General features: G+C 38.9%; 1 protein-coding gene across 1 annotated transcript in view; it reads right to left on the reverse strand.

Moving 5' to 3' along the window:
- Nucleotides 1-20,412, reverse strand: part of srrm4 (serine/arginine repetitive matrix 4) — a 69,978-nt gene that overhangs the window by 24,403 nt on the left and 25,163 nt on the right. The gene's annotated exons all lie outside the window — the stretch shown is intronic.

Below are 20,412 nucleotides of genomic sequence, written 5' to 3' on the forward strand. Positions count from 1 at the left end.
ATTTAAACTCTTCCACCTGAACCTCTCAAAAATCTTCATCGAGGAATGACGAAATAAACTGACTGATTCAATGTGAGGTTTTAAAGGTCTGGCCTTTCTTTCTATTCTGCTTTAGTCAGAGGAGAATTGAGCGTAATTACAGATTCTCCTCTTCGTCAAGTGGCTCCCGTCTGATTGTAATGAGAATATAATCAGAGCCAGAGATTAGTCCGTCAACACAGGCTCCACCACTTCCCCCTGCTATGAGCAGACAGGAGCTGTCGCTTCCCATCTTTCTCACCTTCGTTTTCAGTTGTTTGGCGGTGTAAGAGGTAGCGCCCCTGACAGGGCTCTAATAATGTTAAACGGCAGAGTGCGTGCTCCGACATGACCAAGTGTGGGATAGGTGTTAGGGGAGATAAAGACAGCCACCAGAAGGATGATTAGTCTGATCAAGAAGGCTAAAAAGAATAGCAAGCTTGAAATAAACTGGCGATTGGATATCACCACGTGGAGATGCTGGACCAATGGATGGCTGCTCATACTGTCCTCTGTTATTAAAGGTGTGTAATATGTCATATTGGCTTAATTAATCAATAACGAATTAATCATTAATTTAATCAAATACCTTGAATTTCATTCATATAGTATTGACAGATATCAAATCAGTATAAGATAACCAAATAAGTACCACTGGAATTGTTTACGTCATTTTTCAACCCAAAATACCAAATATTATTGTTCTAAATCTGTTCTTTTTCAGCATTTAAGAACAGATCTAAGAGAATATTAGAAAATGATGCTATTGAAACCACCAGTGCCATCTAGTGGCATAAATTGCTAATTGTAACCAATTAAAATTCCCCCTTCCCTTTCAAGAGTTGAGGAAAGAACAAATCTAGAGCCAAGTCGGTTTGGAGTGGTGGAGTGGCGAGGAGGGGCCCCTACATTTTGGGATATAAACTGCTTGCTGTAAGGTAATAAAAGCAGAAAAAAATCATTTTTTTTTCCAAATGGTTCCACACCAGTTAAATAATAGAGTACTTAAGAATGTCATATCTCATTTTTGCCAATGAAGTGACACCATTTTCTCAATTCCTATGCTATGAAAAATGTATAAAAAGTCCTACTTTGACTTCACAGCCTCTGATTCAACATCACCTGATGATGAAGGCCTTACAACGGCCACTGAAGGATCTTTAAACTGAACGTCTTTGGATTCTGAACTGTCCCAATCAAAACAATCTGTATATATACATATATACAGTATATATCATAAAGTGACTTTTCTCATGGAAAGAAAAAATTCTAAACGATAGAATCATGTGACATGGAAGTTCTTCCTCATTAATTTGTTTTTTGTTCTGTTTGCTGTTGTTCGCTCATGCACAAGATAAGAACACAAACAGAGAGCAAGATGACAGAAAAATCTTTCTATTGCACTCTATTTTCTTTCATATTTTCACAGACTCAAACTTATTGAATTAATGACTCATAAGCAAATGTTGTTAACATTGTGACAAGACCTCTTTCTGACCTCTGGAACCTAATTTTATTCAAAGCGACTCGTCCTCTGAGCTGGACAAATAACATCGGTCTCTCCATTCAGCCGGCTGTGATAGAGTGTGCAGGGTCCTTCTACAACAAGTGCAACGCCAAAATGGGACATCTCTGCTATCTTTCATGTTAGATGAAGTGAGTATGAAGTGAGGTTGTTGTTAAAGTTTTATTTTACTAATATAAAAGATTTAAGTTTGGTAACCTGGAGCACCTTTTAAAAAAAACATGTCTTTGTGGAAGTAATACAAGATCCTGTAACCTTGTGCAGTTTTGGAGAAATTTGTCATTTTCAGTATTTCATCATGAAAACACATGATTTTCCTTTATGACCAGAACTTTCCAAGCTATAATCATCTGGATTTACCACAGTTTTGTATTTGTCAAATAACACCTTTCTTCTTCTCTCACACATTCACACACTCCACATCCACTCTCTGTTCCTCAAGCAGCTGAAAGCATTTCAAGGGGTCGATGCGAAGCCCCTAAACGGCAAAAAGCTTTAAATGAATGCAAATACTGACAGGATTAAATGACAGTGCTGAATGATGAAGGATTATGTGACACTAGTCCTTCAAAATCAAGACAGGATTTGTTTACAATGAAGCAAGTCTGAGTGAGGTACAGGCTGGTACCAGGACCATTAAATTCCCGACTGAAATGTAATTCGACTGAAGTCCTGCCGATGCAAGCAGCATCCCACTTTGTGACTTTCTGACCTCTTTCTCTCTTTAGATGTGTCAGTGTACAGCTCTCTTGGTGATGACAATTTTTGTCACAAGGGGGTGAAAGGAGCGACCAGTCTGTCACCACCTCCTGTTACAGTCTTTGTCACAGGAGCAGCGACTTCCTCCTCTCAGCATGAGGCTCCCTGGCTCCATCTCACACAGCTGACGCTGATAATAACAGACGGCACAAAAAGCACGCAGCAAACAGGGCAGCCACCATGGGATTTTTCACTTTGGGGTGTGCAGACGCCATCTCTAAGAAAATGTGCTGCTGAAAGGCACACGTCATGATGAGGAGGATGGCGCTGAGGCATATGATTTAAACATTCGAGACAAACGTTGAGTCTTGGGAAAATGTGCAGCATGTCGTATTGTCGCCAGTCTTTCAACTGAAAGTAGCCCCAAAGAAGTAGAAAAAGAGTCAAAAATGGAACTGCACAAGTCTTTTTGAGGAAATCATTTTAGGTCTTTTGGGGTTTCACCTTTTATTCAGTGTCTTATCAGCTTTTTGACGATGTGAAAGACCCAGACAGTAACAAAGCACCAAGTTATCCTCCAAAGGGAGCTATTATGGTATTTCCATCAAGGAGATAAAAATGAAGTTATGTCTAAAGGAATTCTTTTCACCGGAGTATGTTGTGTTTAATTTTTCACGTCAGTCACATTCAGCCATCAGTACTCTCTAGACTCAACATCTTGTCATTCATGTCCTCAGTCTTGTGAGTAACATGTTTATCGTGTCAGATCTGGTTCCCATTAGGTATTTTCATCTCTGATGGTGTTTCATCTTTGTGTTGTCCTACAGTGCCATTTTGTTTATTTAGATGCTAGAGGAGTGGGAAGAGACAGCATGGTTTTTGGTATTTAAAAGCGCGATGTTAAAATCTGTACTCAAACATTTTAAATCAATGGTTTACTCAAAAAGTGTAAAGAAAACTGCCTGACAGTCTGCTTCTGGGGCAGAGTGTGCAGAGCAGGATGACACAACAAATCGGACAGGATCTCAATAAAACCTTTCCAACTCACCACACTTCTATTGACATAAATGGTACGAGATTAAGCTGATGGACACTGGAGAGGCATTCATACATTTCCCATTTTCATCCCCTGCAAATGCACTCTCTCTGGCTTTGTTCTGCTCTCTCAGCATTAATCAGTGTACCCTCAAACCCTCGGCCTCCAGGGCCCATTTAGCTAAATTAATCCTGAATTATACAGTAAATGTTTGCAAGTATATTGCTCAAGTGTATCCTCGAGCCTCCCAATGCTCTAAATACAAATTTGTGAAACTTTATGCTTAATTTCGATGCAAAAATGGATCATTAAACTTATCTGACAGTCCTAACAGAAGAGTTCAAACTGGGAAAAAAGTTTATTTACTTTTTTTGCCAGGAGATATGAAGCCTACCGAAATGCCAAAGGCTGCACTGTCATACTCGTAAAGTAAAACAAAAAAAATGAGAAAATGGAATAAAGATAAAATTAAATGAAAAAAATACTCCCTTTAACAATCTTAATTATTACCCACTGTGACTTCAGGCAGTTTTATGTCTTGTCTTGTATTTTGATCTAATTGGCATATTAGAGGCTTTTCCTCCATGCCAAAAAATAAATGGATGTATTGGAAACCTTGATGTACTGCACGACCCAGCAGTCTTAAATCCATACTGGTCGACACCTGTGTCATTTCGGTTGCTATGGCATCCATCCAGTTGAGAGAGTGAGTGCAGAAGGCTCATGCCCAACAGAGCCGGTGAATAACAAACTGTGGCAAACAGGTTAGGGAATATACCTGGAAGGATCAATACAGCTTAATGCTGAAGCAACCACAAGAAGAAAAACATCTAGCACTCAGTGAAGGAGACGTCACTTTCTAAGCCCTTTCAGGCCAAAGAAGTGGAACTGTAATGTATCTAACTGATTATCCTGCAACAATATCTTTTTTATAATTCTAAAGCAACCACACCGGACTTTCTGCTCACTTTAAATTATTTATATTGTGAAAATCAAGTGAAGAATTCTTGAAAAACACTTCACACGAAGCATGTTGTGAGAGATATCCTAAAAGCGTCTCTACAACCTCTTCAAAGTGTAAGGTTTCCAAGTTACCTAAATTACCACCGATCAATCTCTGTTTTTAGTAACTGGCTTGTAAACATGTCAGGTTGGCATGTTTACAAGCCAGTGACTATAAAAGTGAAAAATCTTTGTTTTTATTCCCCCCCCTATTTCCACAGATGATTTAAGATTTCCCCAGGCACTTCTGTGAGGTTCAGGGAGGCTAATAAACTTTTCATTATCCCTGTCAGAGCCACCAGGAACAATAGATCACCGTTTTTATGGGAGTGGTGATAGTTGAGATAATTACCAGGGAAAGAGATGATCTACTACAACAATTAAAACTCCTACAGGGTGGTCCCAAGTCACTTCTCTACGATTTACACAGACAATGTTTATCCAACTTTCAGACTGGACCCAAGAACAACTTCATCACCACCCTTAGTACACTAGAGAGCAATTAGACCCCACACTAAGTGAATGAAACACATCCCTCACATGGCTGAGTCTCAGGGAGCCCAAAATCTGTTCAAGGATTTCAATGTGAAGAGGAAGCCAATTCTTTAGGGTCAAGTATTATTGATTAAATGTTAAGATTTTGAGGCAGTCATTCAGGTGAAGTACAAACAGGGCTGCAGATAAGCAGCAGGAATAGATGAGCACACGAGCAAAAGAGTCACCCACTTCATCAGCAACATCGCCTTTAGAGCTTTAGAAAATGTCAATGGGTTTGAGGTCCACGAGCTTTATGAAGCAACACTTTTAATTATTTATTCATTTAATACAGTCTCTGAATTATGTTTGATGATTCTGGTTAAAAGAATAACCTTTAAAAGTTCTCAGTAAAAAAAAAAAAACAGTACAAATGCTGTCAGAGACAACATTCCCACACCAGGTCTCATTAGGAGGGAAATACAACCTCAGATGAACACTGAAACATGACATGTTACTTTGTGTCATTATTTCTAACAAAGATATGCAGCTTGGAAAAAACAAAGCAAATAAATAAAAGTTCAATACAAGTTTTGTCAGTTTTCTGGTCTGGAGAATTCAGGTATATGTTAACACAATGTCAAGGAAGAAAAACATCAGCAGTGATCTTAGAGAAGTAATTGTTGCTGCCCATCAGTCGGGGAAAGGCTGCAAGATCATATCCAAACTATTTGGAGTCCATCATTCTACAGAGAGACATAGATTATTCACAAGGGGAAAACATTTAAGAGAACTGCCAATCTTCCCAGGAGTGGACGTCCCAGAAAGTTCCCCTCATGCAACAGGACAATGATCCCAAACACAGCAGCAAATCTACGACAGAATGTCTGAAAAAGAAAAGGTGGTGTTGATCCAGGTGTTGCAATAGTCCAGCTGTGCATAAACAAGTGTCTCAATGAAGTGGTGCAATGTTGTAAAGGAGAGTGGGCCAAAATTCCTCCACAGTTCAGAGCCCAATAACGTCATGCGGAAAAGTTACTGCTGCTAAAGGTGGTTCAACAAGCTGTTGAATTATGAGGTGAACTTCACACTTAGCTTTTTCTTTGTTTGATAAATAATGCAGCAATGTAATGTTTGTCTAATTCTAAGACCCACATGATTTTTTTAATTTTTTAAACAATTAAAGTCTGTTTTGTAAAAATCTGAAGAAGATTAAAAAGCGGCTGCAGCCTACTTACTTTTTCACAGACTATACTAACATGCCATAAAGAGGGCTTTTACAGCAAGATTTCACATGTAAATCAGTTGTACTTGTACGAGCATTTTTACACTATGGTTTCAGCTCGTTAACCCCCGCCACCCACCACGAATAAAATCATTTTTGTTCTACACAAACAGCTTTTTTTTGTTTAATTATTTTTTTGTTGTTTACACTCACAATGCATTTTTTCACAATGCGGCTTCGTGATCAAATTACAGGAACGGGCATTGATTACTCCAATCAGAACGAACACACCATCTCTGAATGTGAAATATGCTCAACATCCTCGCCTCACTATCAGCAACGGCGAGCACGCTGCGAGCCGGAGTGACTTTGAAGACAAGTGAGCTTTATTCAATTATTGTGTCCTGATGATAAAATGGGAGCAACATAATGGCTTGATTAATTTCCTTATCACGGTGAGCACAAAGAGTAATTACAACAAAATCCACCGCTTGGTGAACCACATCAATCAAATTAAAGCAGTCTCTACTTGGCAGCAATCACTTTGAAAGAGAACAAATGAGTCAGCTGGCTTGGACCTCCGCCTCCAGCCAGCTAAGTGTTTACCTAAGAACTGTAACTCCATGCAAAGGTTACTCAGGTTGATTAGAAAGCTCTGCTCTGAAACCTTGATAGAAATTTTTGTACGCACAACTCAAGTGAGCGTGGTTGTGTAGGAACTAAGTGATTTATGTGCCTGAGGCGATCATTATGGCTCATGACAATGTAGACAGCCGGCTGCTTCACATCAGCAGGAAAACTGTGTGAAGGAGAGGCTGCAATCACGTCAACACATAGGCAACTCCTTACAAGTAAAGACAATCCTCACTTTTTACAAGACTCCTTAAAGATTTTGAGTTTTTTTTTTTTAAACACCTGAAGGAGCAAATATTTTAATGTGCAAGAAGAAATCAGGCCTAAGGAGATTGGAGTGGGGTTAATGTAGTGAGAAAACTGTGAGCTCTAACCTCAGCAGGGACTCACTGATTTGGAGTAAATGCTCTGTGCACGTGTCAGACTGAAATCAAAGTCACAGCATGTTCACAAAATGACGGTTTATGATTTAATAGCCAGACTCATAAGAATGTCAACTCAGTTAACTCAACTGTCTGTTAACATCATTTTGGCACGACCAAGCACACAGTCTGTAGCTATTTTTAACTTATTTAGCCATAAACATATCATTCAATTTAAAATCTTTACTCTGGCTTCCAGTCAGTCACAGAATAGATTTAAAAGCCTGCTGATGGTTTACAAATCCCAGAACGGTTTAGGCCCAAAATACATCTGTGATATGTTCAGAGACTATAAACCCAGCAGAGCTCTTAGATCCAAGGACTCAGGTCAGCTGGTCCAGTCCAGAGTCCAGACTAAACATGGAGAAGCAGCATTTAGCTGTTATGCTGCAAACAAGTGGAACAAACTACCAATGGAGATTAAACTCTCACCAAATGTAGACATTTTTAAATCCAGGTTAAAGACATTTCTGTTCTCATGTGTCTATGCATGAAATCTGCACGATATCTTTTAACTTTTCTGGACTGTTGCTTGTTTTTAAATTCATTTAAATGATTTTATTTGTTTCTCTTTATATTCTTTTATGCATTTTTAATGCTTCTTACACTCCCTGCTGCAATGCTTTTAGTTTATGTAAAGCATTGCAAATTTGATTTGATTTGATTTGATTCAATACAATACAATAAGATTTCAAAGAAACTTATTATGGGCTTGAAGCTTCAGGAATACAATATGCAAAAAACAGCTTTAAAAAGATAGTGAGCTGACCATATTTGAATTCTTATTGTATTCTTGTATTCTCTGATGACCAAACTAATTTGAGGATATTCAAAAAAGTTACCATAAAAGAATATCAAACCATTAGGGAAAATCAGACCACTCCACTCCCGGCAGCACTCTAGCATCAGTGCTAAAGGACATCTGATTGAAATTAGAATGAAAATATCTCTGGATGTTCTTCTCCAGAGTTATGTAAATGAGAACTGCACACATCAAATGGAGGATAAACCGTCCAGGAAAATAAATTCATGTTTTAAGCCAGCGAATTACAGCCTGAAGGCTTCACTTGACTTGAGCAAACCTGCTGGATTTCATTGGCAGCTCTTTCTATTTGCCTTCTCTCTGTAGAGGTGAAATCAAATCAAAGCCACAGTGTGAGAGTTTAGATTCAAAGGAGCTGTTGGAAATCTGGTTCATTATAGGAGCAACGACGGGCTGAGCAGCGGGCGGAACTCTCTGGAAGGAACGTTGATATATGTTAACAAGCGAATCTGTGGAGTGAAATCCTCATTAACATCAAACTATCATTTAATAGTGATTATTGAGAATGAGAGACTGTCACTAGTGCTTCTGTTTTATTCAATGTCTACGTTTTCCTCATTTTATTTTAACAACACGTAAATTATCACCGCTATTGTGTGTGATATTGTGAATTTGTACTGAAAGTTAATGCCTTCTCCTCTTCCTTCTTCTTTTCTCCATCACAATTTTTTGATTGATTGACAGATTTTTAATTTCGAACATGTATAACAAAAAGAAAATGTATGTAACTATTTGTACATACAAAAGAAAGAAAAAGAGAATTAAAAAAAAAAATAAATTCCATCACATAAAGTGCTAATACATAACAAAACACCACACATTGTTCGAAAAAGGAATGGGAAGAAGTACAATACTTTTACTTTTGCTTCAGATATACCTAACAGCAAGGATTGTTTGTTTTAATATATCATCGAACAAGTGAAAAATATCTTCGCACTACATGCTGCTGCTACTGAGCAGACTATGTGATCCGAGTAGGAAACTTCTGCTGGATATCGACATGTGAAATGAATAAATGTGGCAGCAGCAAAAGTGAATTAGAGGCTACAGATTGAGGCTCCAAAAGAGATGGCACCATTCCCTGTAGCGGTTGCTCACTTTTCATTTCTTTCACAAAGCTGCTTGTCCAGAGAAGCAGAATGTAAAACTAAGTTTATTACAGTGTCGAGCACGAAGGCGCAGCGTGAGTTCAGCTCAGTTCTAATAGCAGAAGACAGGAATTACAACATCCGCAGCAAACGGCGACATGCACAAAAGAAAGCTCCTCTGACAAATGATTAATCCACAACCTAATATGAATGCCAGCGCCGTGTAGCCGTCATCGTCACGCTGTCGAAAGTGTCAGTGTCATCTGTGTCATTTTGCCATTTGTGGTTATACAGTTTCAGAACCATTTAGAAGAATAACTGGCATTACACAGTCCACTGACCACAGAATGTTAACATCTAAACTTGTGGTGTTTCTCCTCTTTCATGCATCATAAATCTTACATGTACATCAATTATTTTCTTCCAAATTGAGTTGGAAGTTATTAGAAGGCGAAGAGAGGGAAGTAGGCATAGTTGGGCTTAATTAGCAGCGAGTGAGCCACACTTCCACATCACACTTCCTCCTGTGTGAAGGGGATTACTGAAGAGCCTTCTGCAGATGTTAATGTTTGTGGAGTGCAGCTAGCAATAATCATTGCATACTCTGTGTTTAATTAGCACAATGATGACACCAGACTTGCGTCAAGATAAGGTTACTGGGGAACAGGCCTCTGGGTGATTGGCAGAAGGTCTTCCCGCAGACTTTGACCAAAAAATAAAATAAAAAGAGAAACGGCCTGTGTGTCCATGCAAATTATTTTGCCAAATTAATTATAATCTCCCAACTCAAACCAGCAGCTGACAGGTGTTTTCAGAATTGGTCGTTTCAGCTGCTACATTCATAATATGAATTTGGGACTCTGAGATGCAGCTTCCTTTTTCTTTTCCTTATTGAGAAACTATACAAATAGTGTCAACTTTTGCACAACTCACAATTAATTAAGAGAACAGACAGAAAATAAAACTGCCATCTGGCTGAAACCTAATCAGCCAATTAAACAAGCCCTGTTTTCCAGCAACTGCAAAATAAACAATAAATCATTTTTTTCCATGACACTAAAGATAGTTTTGAAACCTGCTTTGACATTTCTGTGCAGTAAAGACATTCTGAGCTGCCTTTTCCCATTTCAGCCTCCAATTATCCTCCATCACATTTCCATGTAGTTGCTCTGTGAGAATAATTTCTAGCATTAACTAAATGTCTATTTTCCACATACCTGTCTGAATGGGCGGAACTCGATGGGTAAGCAGACTGGAACCCAACGCTTGGGCATTTCAATCTCGCCCTCTGACTTAATTAGCTGCCGTGGTTCCACCCTAACTTGTGACAATAAACAACCAGGTTTGCAGCCGGTCTTGACAGGCAGCATGGAGCTCAATGGGCCAATCACCTCCTCGGTGTGGAGGTGGGAGGGAGGAATTTCTCGATAAGATCTTGATATACACAAGTAATTAGACAACAGGTTCAAAGTGGAAAAGCACATTTCATTACTTTCGACTTTCCATCTCCCTGTTTCTTCTTCATTTTTTTTTTACTTCAGCTTCACGCTAAGATGTGAACCACTTTAGTATGCAAAATACCAAAGCTACGTGAATTATTCACAATGCCCTGCTTATTATCGGTCTGTTTTCTCACTTGAAATTCAACGGAATAAGCGAATCGAATGGAAAGTGGATTGTTTCTTTTCTATTTCTCCCTGTGGATTGATATTGACTTATAATGTAGAAAATCTTTACAATGAAGGGGGGTGGTCAATGAAAGTAGTTCAACACGGCCAGGCTTTCCTTGCTTAAACTGCATAAAACCCTATACTGTCATGGTCTTTGGTTTTTTGCTTGTTTGTGTTTAGTTAGTAATCTTTTAGGGTTTTGTCCAAGTTAAGTGAGCTCTCTGTTTCTGTTCTAGTCTTTGTTTTCTTGTGGTCATACCTTTTGTTAACCTGTTTTGTGTTTAGTTAGTATTTGCCATAGTTTCACACTTACTTTGGATTTCTTTGTATTCCAGCTGTCTATGCCTTCACCCAATCCTTGTTACCCAATTAAGTTCTTATTATCCAAAGTTGGTTGTCTGTTCACCTTCCCTGTGTCCTCCTGCCATGCCACCAGTGGCACTTCCATGAATATGGATATTTTGACACATTTTTCTATGCTTTGTACACCTATTGTCCGCATGCAAACATAGTTCTTGGTCCCTGAAAACGAATATTTTTCAGAACTCTGACCAGGATTGAGACATTTAAAAACACCATTAACAGTAATGTCATGTGGACAGGGGAGCAAATGCATTTAGTTTGCCACATCAGACTGTGCAACGCTATCTCTTTGGTTTGATATCAGTATAAACACAATTTTCCCCTTTGTTGACGGGAGAAACCAGCGAGATAGTGGCAGTGCTAACCTTGTCAACAGGACTTTATGTTAGTTTTCCAATTATATTGAAGAATGAAGGCATCAGAATATGCCAAAGAGTTCAAGATCACACCATCAGGCCTCAAGATATTGAATAAATTTGAGACTATAATATTCATTGCCATAGAATAACAACAGTTTTCACAAATGTTTAGCAGGTGAGTGAAGGACCCCTATGCTAATGCCTTGGGATGATGTTTTTTGTTAACATTGCTGCGTGAATGTTTGGGGTTTTTTTGGAACTAAAAAATGGAAAAACACTGTCAAAATACCAATGCTTTACAAAGCTTTTATCCAAGCTGTGAACCGCCACTTTTTGGACATTCTATTTCTTCTAATGCTAGACTTTTTTTTTGTTGTAGTTGTTTTTCTTTAGCTTTATTTAAAGCTTGCTATTTTTTTTTTTACTGTAATTGCTACAACCACCTCTGCATTTGTAACATACACCCCAAGGAGGGATAACTCTCTTTGCTATATGAATATGAACACACACACACAGTCGTCTATCTATCTATCTATCTATCTATCTATCTATCTATCTATCTATCTATCTATCTATCTATCATATCCATTTTCTTGGACCATGCATAAAACATGCTTTTTCTCACCTACTGAATTTTAATGTACAGCTCAACACGTTTCGACATATACAGAAAACATATTTTTGTCAGACCTGAATCAGTCGCTCACAAAATATCCTCAAAAAGAGAATTAGTGGCACCGTTACAAGTAAGTATCTTTTTAAAACAGAAACTCTTAAAGTAAACTCTGGGGTTGGTTAGGTGTTACCATGGCGATCTACCCAGGTTAAAGAAAAGCCCCCTTCATATCACCATATAGACCGCCGCTTTGTATTGACTGAGGCTTCTTGTGTGTTTTCATCCTTTTTTCCACTATCAGTTTCCTTGCTGAGATTAAATTATAGATGGGCATGCATATAATACACTTCAATGCCCCTAGAAAACGTCAAAATTGTACCTGAAATTGAGCTGTTTGTCCTTGGTGGGGAAATTAAACAAAATGTTGCTGTGCAAATGAAGATTAAAAAAACAGTTGAACAAGGTACACCAACGCCACCGCTCAGACAGGTGCTGGAGCTTGAAAACCAAAGCTTTATTTCCCCTCACCTGTGCTCATTACAGGTTTCACACTATGTTCTCTACCTTAACATGCTGGTTTTGGCATAAACAGGTGAACTATCCCCATGATCCGTCCGCATGTTTTCATCACTGCTCCATATTTGCCTCCCACCAGGTGTGGCATGAAGGCAGATGGAGGCGCAACGTCCAACCGATCCGGCAGCTTTACCACCATTTTGATGCTATAAATGTGGCTTAGTGGATTACGAGGCAGCCAAATGAATTTTCTCACTCTTCAAATGCCTGTATCAAAAACCTCCAGGCTTGTTCAACTTTGTTTCTGTGCTGCTTTAACCTTCTGTCTACGTCTATTCGAGTCTCATCCGGAAAGCTGAGTCTGTGTTTTGTGAGCAGAGTCCCGTAATGCCTGCTGCTGTCTGTGGTGTATCAGAGTCAGGACCTCCTCCCACGCCTGCTGCTAACACAGGCCCTGGATGTCATATCTTCACTGTAATTTCACTTTCTCCATCTCACTCTGCCCTCTCCTCAGTTTTTTTTTTCAAACATTATCTCTCTGTCTCTTTGATTTATCCCCACACTTTTTCAGCAATAAAAAGCAATGCTCATCGTTCCTTATAGCGCAAACCTCACACCATTCTAAACATCCCCTAACCCACCATGTAGATTCCTCCACAACGGATGATAGTATACGTATTGTTTTTGGCTCGCAAGGAGACCTACATTAACCATGCAACAAAGCATTCACATCCAAGACAACCATCTCAAAAATGGTGCAGGTCAGGCAGAGTGTGACAGTCAAATAGAGCAATCAAAATATCTGCTGACTTCCTTTACCTCCATCCACCTCTCCTCCTCCATGCTTATCAGTGTGGGAGCCGCTGGCTGCCTTCATATGACTTTGAGACAGAAATGCTATGTTTGTTATAGGGATGGGATATGATTTTCAACTTTTTGTCATTAAACTATAAGAAACTGAACAACAATTTATGCAACTTTTGTCTTGATATGGAGCTAGCTGATTGTGATGTGCTACACCATAACAAAATGGCTGTAATGTGGAGCGCTGTTTATCAGCCACTATTAAACAACAACAAAGGAACACTTCACTCCATCCGGGCTACAGCACAACGTATCTGACGCTGTGGGCTTAGATGCTAATTATGTTCCAACAAGAGAAATGTGCAAAGCTAAAACACACAAGGTGCAGTGCAACTCTTTACTCTTCCAGGTATAGTTAGCATGTCATAAGTTTACCCACGACTACTCTCTGTCATTTGAGAATGAAGCACCCAGCGCACATTTTACATTTTATTTTTTAACACAGTTAAGAAATAATTTGTGACATTAAAATGCTTATAGCCAGGGGGGATGTTGTCATCCAGTGATCTACATGCATGTTTATTATCATGCAAGCCTCCCAACAGTAAGAGAAAAAGAACACCCCCTTCCAATATGCTGCAAGGTGCTGACCTTCTACAGTCTTTACAAGTTCATATTTGTTGCATGTTTTTTTTTCCTGTTGACTTAACATGGTACCTTTACTGAGGAAGCAAACTAGATGTAGCATTTGTTGAGCTTAATTTTAGTTCCAACAAATTTAGTAGACCTGCAGATCTGACAATTTTAAATGAGATCAGTCTCAGTGATGCATTTTTATAAGGCGCTTATTTAATCTCTAAATTACAGTTTTGATTAGGTGTGAGTAAAAATGTCAAGGACTTTCAGTTGCCTGCTGATGGAGATAAAAAGATGACCCTATTTCAGGTTTCTCCAGGTTTTAATGGCTGAATATAAAGATTTTTTTTCCCCTGATAGTCCTTGAATCTATCCTTAAATCAATTCTTAAAATATCTGCAACTCTATCAGCTCAGTCACAATTATCCTAGTTTTTGAAATCGCGGGAATTTTCTCTGCTTCAAGCATCGCAGGCAAAACTACATGCCAGATGGAAGCTTTATTACCTGTCTGTCCCCTCAGTTAATTGGGAGATTTGTGTTGCAGCGCAACATCACGATTTTGGTTGGTGCGACTGGGGATGCATAACAAACATTCTTAGTGCAGGTTTCCATGACAGGTGAAATCCATTGTCTACATATGATGCATTTCAATAATCCAAACAGAAACAGAGACTTGTTCTCTTTCTAGTAAACTGATGAAATGTGGATCCATTAACATAAAAAAATGACAGTGAAATATTTCCAGTTGAAAGCTTGAAAGAAGCCAGTCTTTTGTAAAAGATGAATTAAGTATTAAGTATTTGTGGTACTCTCTCTGCCAATGCTATCATGTTACTTCAAATCTAAACCAACCTACATATAGTGATATTAATGAAGACATAAATCTACAAATCATCATGGAATAAATCTAGTTCAAATTTAAATCTGTGCTCCACAACTGGGCCCTAAATGCATCTTCTCTGACCTGCTCCTGGTGATGTCTGGAGGTGACCTGATGTTGGTGGACATAATTATCATTTCCCTACGGGGGGAAACGGTGATCAATGAGAGAGTGACCTTACCCTCTGCATGCACCTTCTTCAAAGTCAGATAATAAATTGGTTCATCTCTCCTCCCCGTCCGCCTTGTTATTTAGAGGGCTATCCGAAAGAGTCCATTACCTTTTTATGGAAAGCAGGTTCATTTAATTTGCTGGCAGTCCAATAAGAAGTACTGACTGGATGTATGGCAAGGGGGCTCAAGGGCAAGTGAATTATTCCATTATTTGTAATGTGTGGGCAGAGAGGTCCCGTGGGAATTAATTTAACCTCTGTTCATCAGGAAGAAACATGAGAGCAAATACAAACTGACAAACGGGATCCTTTATGTGTATTAAGATGGTATTTATTTCATAATTTTTAACTGGATTTTTTTTAGCAGAAAAAAATGTTTCTGCTGCTTTAACCTTTTCAAATGTATAGATTGAACTTTTATACAATGTACATTTTTTTTATTGTAGACAAGCAGAGCACCAAAAAGTTAATAAATAATGTCTAGTTTTTATGAAGTTGCATCAATGCTTAATTGAAAACATGAAAGCCACATATCTTGAAAGTATTGGCTTAATTAAAGTGTCTTCTTGTATATGACTTAAACCCTATTAAAGGATAATCCCCCTATAAGTCAAAGGTTTAGTTTAAAGGATTTACCAAGCTGCAATGGCAAGCGCCGCACACTGTACTGCACTAACTGTGGATCTAATGAGCAACAGGAAAGCGACATCCAAAAGCGGTCTCTGCAGCATCAAAAGCAGTTTGTCATTTTTAAAAGCCATCTAGCTATTACCAGTGATAATATCATAAACCTGAATCATGTTTAAGCGGAAGCGGAGATAAACAACTTAGATAACAACTGACCGTTGTTTTTTACTGTAAAAAATACCACTTGGTACCACTAGGGGATGTGAGTCACGACAGTGTCCAGTCTACCCTGGAGCCAACAGAGCCAATGAAGAGGAGTTTTTTTCCTCTTGTCTCTTGGTAAATTGAAGAAAAAAAAGAGCAGCATTCATCCTGTATCCTCATCGGTGATTGAATGTAACTGAGTGTATACAATAAAGCACTGAGTAGTCTATATGGACTCAGAGATGCTGTATGAGTGTATGAGTGAAAGGGTAAATGGAGGAATGTGGCATGTAGTGTGAGAGTGCTTTGAGTCAGTGCTTTCTAGTCAGCTAGACTGGAAAAGCGCTCCTTCAGGTTCATTGTTTGCTTCTTGCTGATCCAGATGTTCCGTATTATCTGAGATTACAGGTGTTTCCGTTTGTGGAATCTTCTGTAACAGGTGTAGTACACAGGCAAGTCTCGGAACGTCTGAACCATTATACTGACAATGGACTCTGTTGTTCACGTGAGGAAGTACATGCTCAACCTTAGCATGGCCCAGAAGGTACAGGGATATTCTTCTGGCAGGACCTATTATTTTTAGGGGTCTTCAAATCGATAAAAAGCAAAAAAGAAGACTGACAAAGTCAAAACCGGGTATCATTCACCAACGAGTTAACTTTAGTCAGGAAGCAGGGAGTTTTCTCAGGGATGGGATTCAGTATGAACACAGTTTTTATGTGTGTGATATACAATGTGTAGACATATAGAGCATACTAAATTACAATCTATTTTAGGCGATGTATGAAAAGTCAATGCTTCATAACGTAGGTAAACAAGTGTAACAATTTAAGTGACATATTTCATATAGTTTTCTGCTTCGCAGGGCATATTGGGAAATAAGAAATGTATTAAAATAATCCCTTATGGCATGGCATCTAGGCAAACCCTGTCATCTGCTTCAGATGTCCCTGGCGTCATGACAGCCTTTTTTGTTTTGTTGTTCTTGTCACCTTGCTGGCGAACACAGCAGTATGAGCTGCGCTCCTGAGAAGTGAGCATAGAAGTAAACATGAATGTCTTCCTTTTGTCACAGAAATCCCATCAGCACATTTTTCCAGGGAGGAAATGGTAGCTTAAAAAGGGGCAAAGTAAAAGTGACTCAGGGGAAGGGAGTCCACTTTCTGTTCTATGGGGAACTTCAGGAGATAGGGTTTTAAAATAAGGTGAGTCTGATCCTGCAGTAATACGAGAAAAAAAGGTCATAAAGGTCATAAGCAGAAAAGTTCTCATGAAAAGTGACTCGAGAGGTTCATGGATGCATTTATAGTTGAGAACACGATCCTGAGAACTTACCCTGCCTCAATTTAGCAATTATTAACACTGTCTTATGAATGCAAGAGACTTTTTTTTTTAAATTTTGACTACATTCCAAGAATAACGTGCATTAAAACACTATTATTAGAATTAAGATGAGCTGTTCCGAATAAAGCAATTTCTTTGGATACATTTTATTCAGGCTGGTAGTGACTGAGAGATGCCTCCTTCAACTTCTTAATACTTATAACCAAACTTTATTTGTTTCCTAAAACAGAAATGATATCCTCGTTAATAAGACAAGTTTACAAGAAGACATTACATATGCCAACACTGGTCATTTATCATCAAAAGGTCAACTTTACTCCTAAACAGGTCATTCTGCCTGTTCTTATTTTCCCCAGAGAGATACATGAATTTTATTCTAAACAGTTTTTCACAACTGTTTTAAAAAACAAAACTTGATTTTAGAAAAAAAAAAATCATCAAATTCTTCATTCTCATCACATGGCTAAGTTGTATCCACTCCTCAGAAAAGTCCAACTTTATTGCAGAAACAAATCTGTTTTAGGAAAAATGAGTACAAATAAAACGATTTCTTCTCTCTTCAGCTAATTCCTAGTTCCTTTATGGAACCCGTCTGTAACCCTTTTCATTTGACTCATCCACTGTCATTAAGTGCTTGCTATAAGAGAACTGTTGGGACTTAATGGAAAGTGGCCCTCGATGGCTTTATGAGTGGCACTTTAAAAATAAAACTGAAATTAACGAAAGGTAATTGATGTTTTTATGATGTTTTGCACGTCTGACTGCAAAAACCTCAAGATGACAGCAGCTAAATGCTGTACTGAAAATTTCCAACGAGTCCAATCCAGTGAGTTCATTCATAGTGGCTATGAACATATTTCAGATGTAATCAATGGACTCACATTCCTTGCTCCAAGCAGCTCACTTGAAACAAAATGCTAACAGGTCTGCAATGGTTGTCACAACAACACCATGCAGCAGTGATGAACAGGGAATGCCAATCGATGTGAATCCACCATGAGTACGAGAGCTTGCACATGGGCTTTGTGTTTCTTCATCTGACACATGTGTAACACACAAATACTAAGTATGTCTCTATAAAATTCCACAGTGTGATGACCATACAGAGAGACAGGTTTGCAAAAGGGCAACCACTTCCAGATGAATTTAGCAGGTGATTAGATAAAGCATCTGCCCATCAAATTCAAAATGCCTCATCAAAGTGAATAGAAGCTGCGATTAAATGTCCCAGCAAAAAATAAATAAATAAATCCCCCCCATAGCTACCAGTATGGACAAAACATTGAACCATCATCCCAAACTCATGTGTTCCAACCACAAATGAGTAGGATACAAGCTAAGAAGATGGATGGTCTCATGATCACAAGCTCCGGAATCTCAAGAGAATCAAGGTGCTTCCACAGGGTGACAACACTCTGAGTGCACACATGCAGAAATCTTTTATGTCTGTCCATGCTGCTTTGAAGATAATCTCATCCCATCCACACCGAAGGGATACCATCTGTGGTGCCATAATTCACACAGGTGAATTAGTTTAACTAGGTGGAACTAGGTTTAGGTGAAAAAAGCCCATTGGTTATGGTTAGGGGATGAGAGATTGTCCTTTTAAAAAGAATAAAAGTGCAGCATGATTTACACCAGGCTGCTTTTAACAGGGGGCCTCGAACTTATTTTCTGAGTTCAATCATAAAATAAACCAACACTTAACTTTACAAACTGTTAGAAAACCTAGTTCTAAATGCAAAACCCTCTCACAGTCTTAAAACATATGAGCCCTGTGGTACTGGGGGGAGGAGCTTTAGGCCAGGATTAGAGCTGAATGCACAATCTTCCACAGTTATGACCTGAGGGCTGAAATGGTATGTCTCTAAATGGGTGTTTTAACTTGACCTTTCTTATCTGATGTACTCTAACCTTGGGAACTGTCAGTCAATGAGTAAGCCAGTCTGTCAGCCAGGCGGGCGGAATGTCCTCTCAGCTCAGAGTTTATGAGAAAAGATACAGTGTCTGTGAGATTATTTGCTCTTTTTACCAATACTCTATAAACCCCTAATCTCCCGCCTCTCTCGGCCCATTCCCAACAGGATGAGGTGTCTTTAAGGGCAGTGACAAATAGAGACAGCCATGGTAGAGGGCTTTGCCACAGAGGTAGTAAATATGTCAATCACTTGAAGCTCTGAGGGCTTTTCTTCAAGAGCAGGAGAGAAAAGTCAATGAGCCAATTGCCCCTGTAGCGCTCTAACATCTCCACTTATTACTCCATCAGGACCTGTGTCCTGGATGGTGATGGTTTTTCAGAATGAGTTTAAATAAATGGTTTTGATTTATGTGCACCTCCTGTATCTCAAGAGCATTTTACATCAGGTTAAATAATGACGCAAATGTGCAGGAAATCATGGCCTCCGATAAGTCGATTAGAAAAATAGATCTTTCTTTTGACTTTGACGGTGATGTCTCAGGGCATTAAGTTTCCCCTTTGGCTATCATCAGAGGGATAATGCCGACAGTCAGGATCTATCTGTTTATGTAAATCATCTTTGATTGGTTGCCCCCCCCCCCCCCCGGGTTGCCATGAAACTTCAGAACATTATATTTTGTGCTGTGCTGTACAGTAAACGCTGAAACAACATACAAATATAGAAATGTAGGTTAATGTGAAAACTGACATGATTAGGCAGTTGTTCTGCAACTCTGGTCTTTGAAGCATTATTATAATTTTAAATCCTTGGATTCTTTGTCAAGAGTTCCCTTGGTGCAATGCACAAAAAGGAAAATTCAAGCACTCAAACTTCTAGCACAGTCTTAATAATTTATCAGTCTTCCAAAGGACTAGGAACTCATTTAGAGGAGGACAAAAGGCAGTCTTGCATCGCCCTGGTTGGATCAAAGGCAAATCATTTATTCTGAGCCTCCCGTTGTAGTCGGATCTGGTTTTCTACCGTGGCTGGATTTTCTTAAACTGTCCAAGAGAGCGTTGAAAGAAAGCAATTCTATTTCTCCTACAAGGGCACAACTGAGCCTTAGTTTAAATTGGATGCCCCAAAATAACATTTTAATTATGTGGCTATCTGAGAGGCTTTCATGTTTTCAAATGAATCAGCAAGCGGGTGATAACGGATTCTTTCATCGATGCAAACCTGAAAAAAAGTCTCCTGGCTTCTAACAAAACTGATAGGAAGCCACTAAAATTATCTCATGAACCAGAGACATTAATTATGTTTCTTATAATTAGAATATCCTCAGATCACCCAGATCCCTGTCAGATAAATTCAGT

Source organism: Odontesthes bonariensis, chromosome 6, assembly GCF_027942865.1.
Source record: "Odontesthes bonariensis isolate fOdoBon6 chromosome 6, fOdoBon6.hap1, whole genome shotgun sequence".
Taxonomy (NCBI): domain Eukaryota; kingdom Metazoa; phylum Chordata; class Actinopteri; order Atheriniformes; family Atherinopsidae; genus Odontesthes; species Odontesthes bonariensis.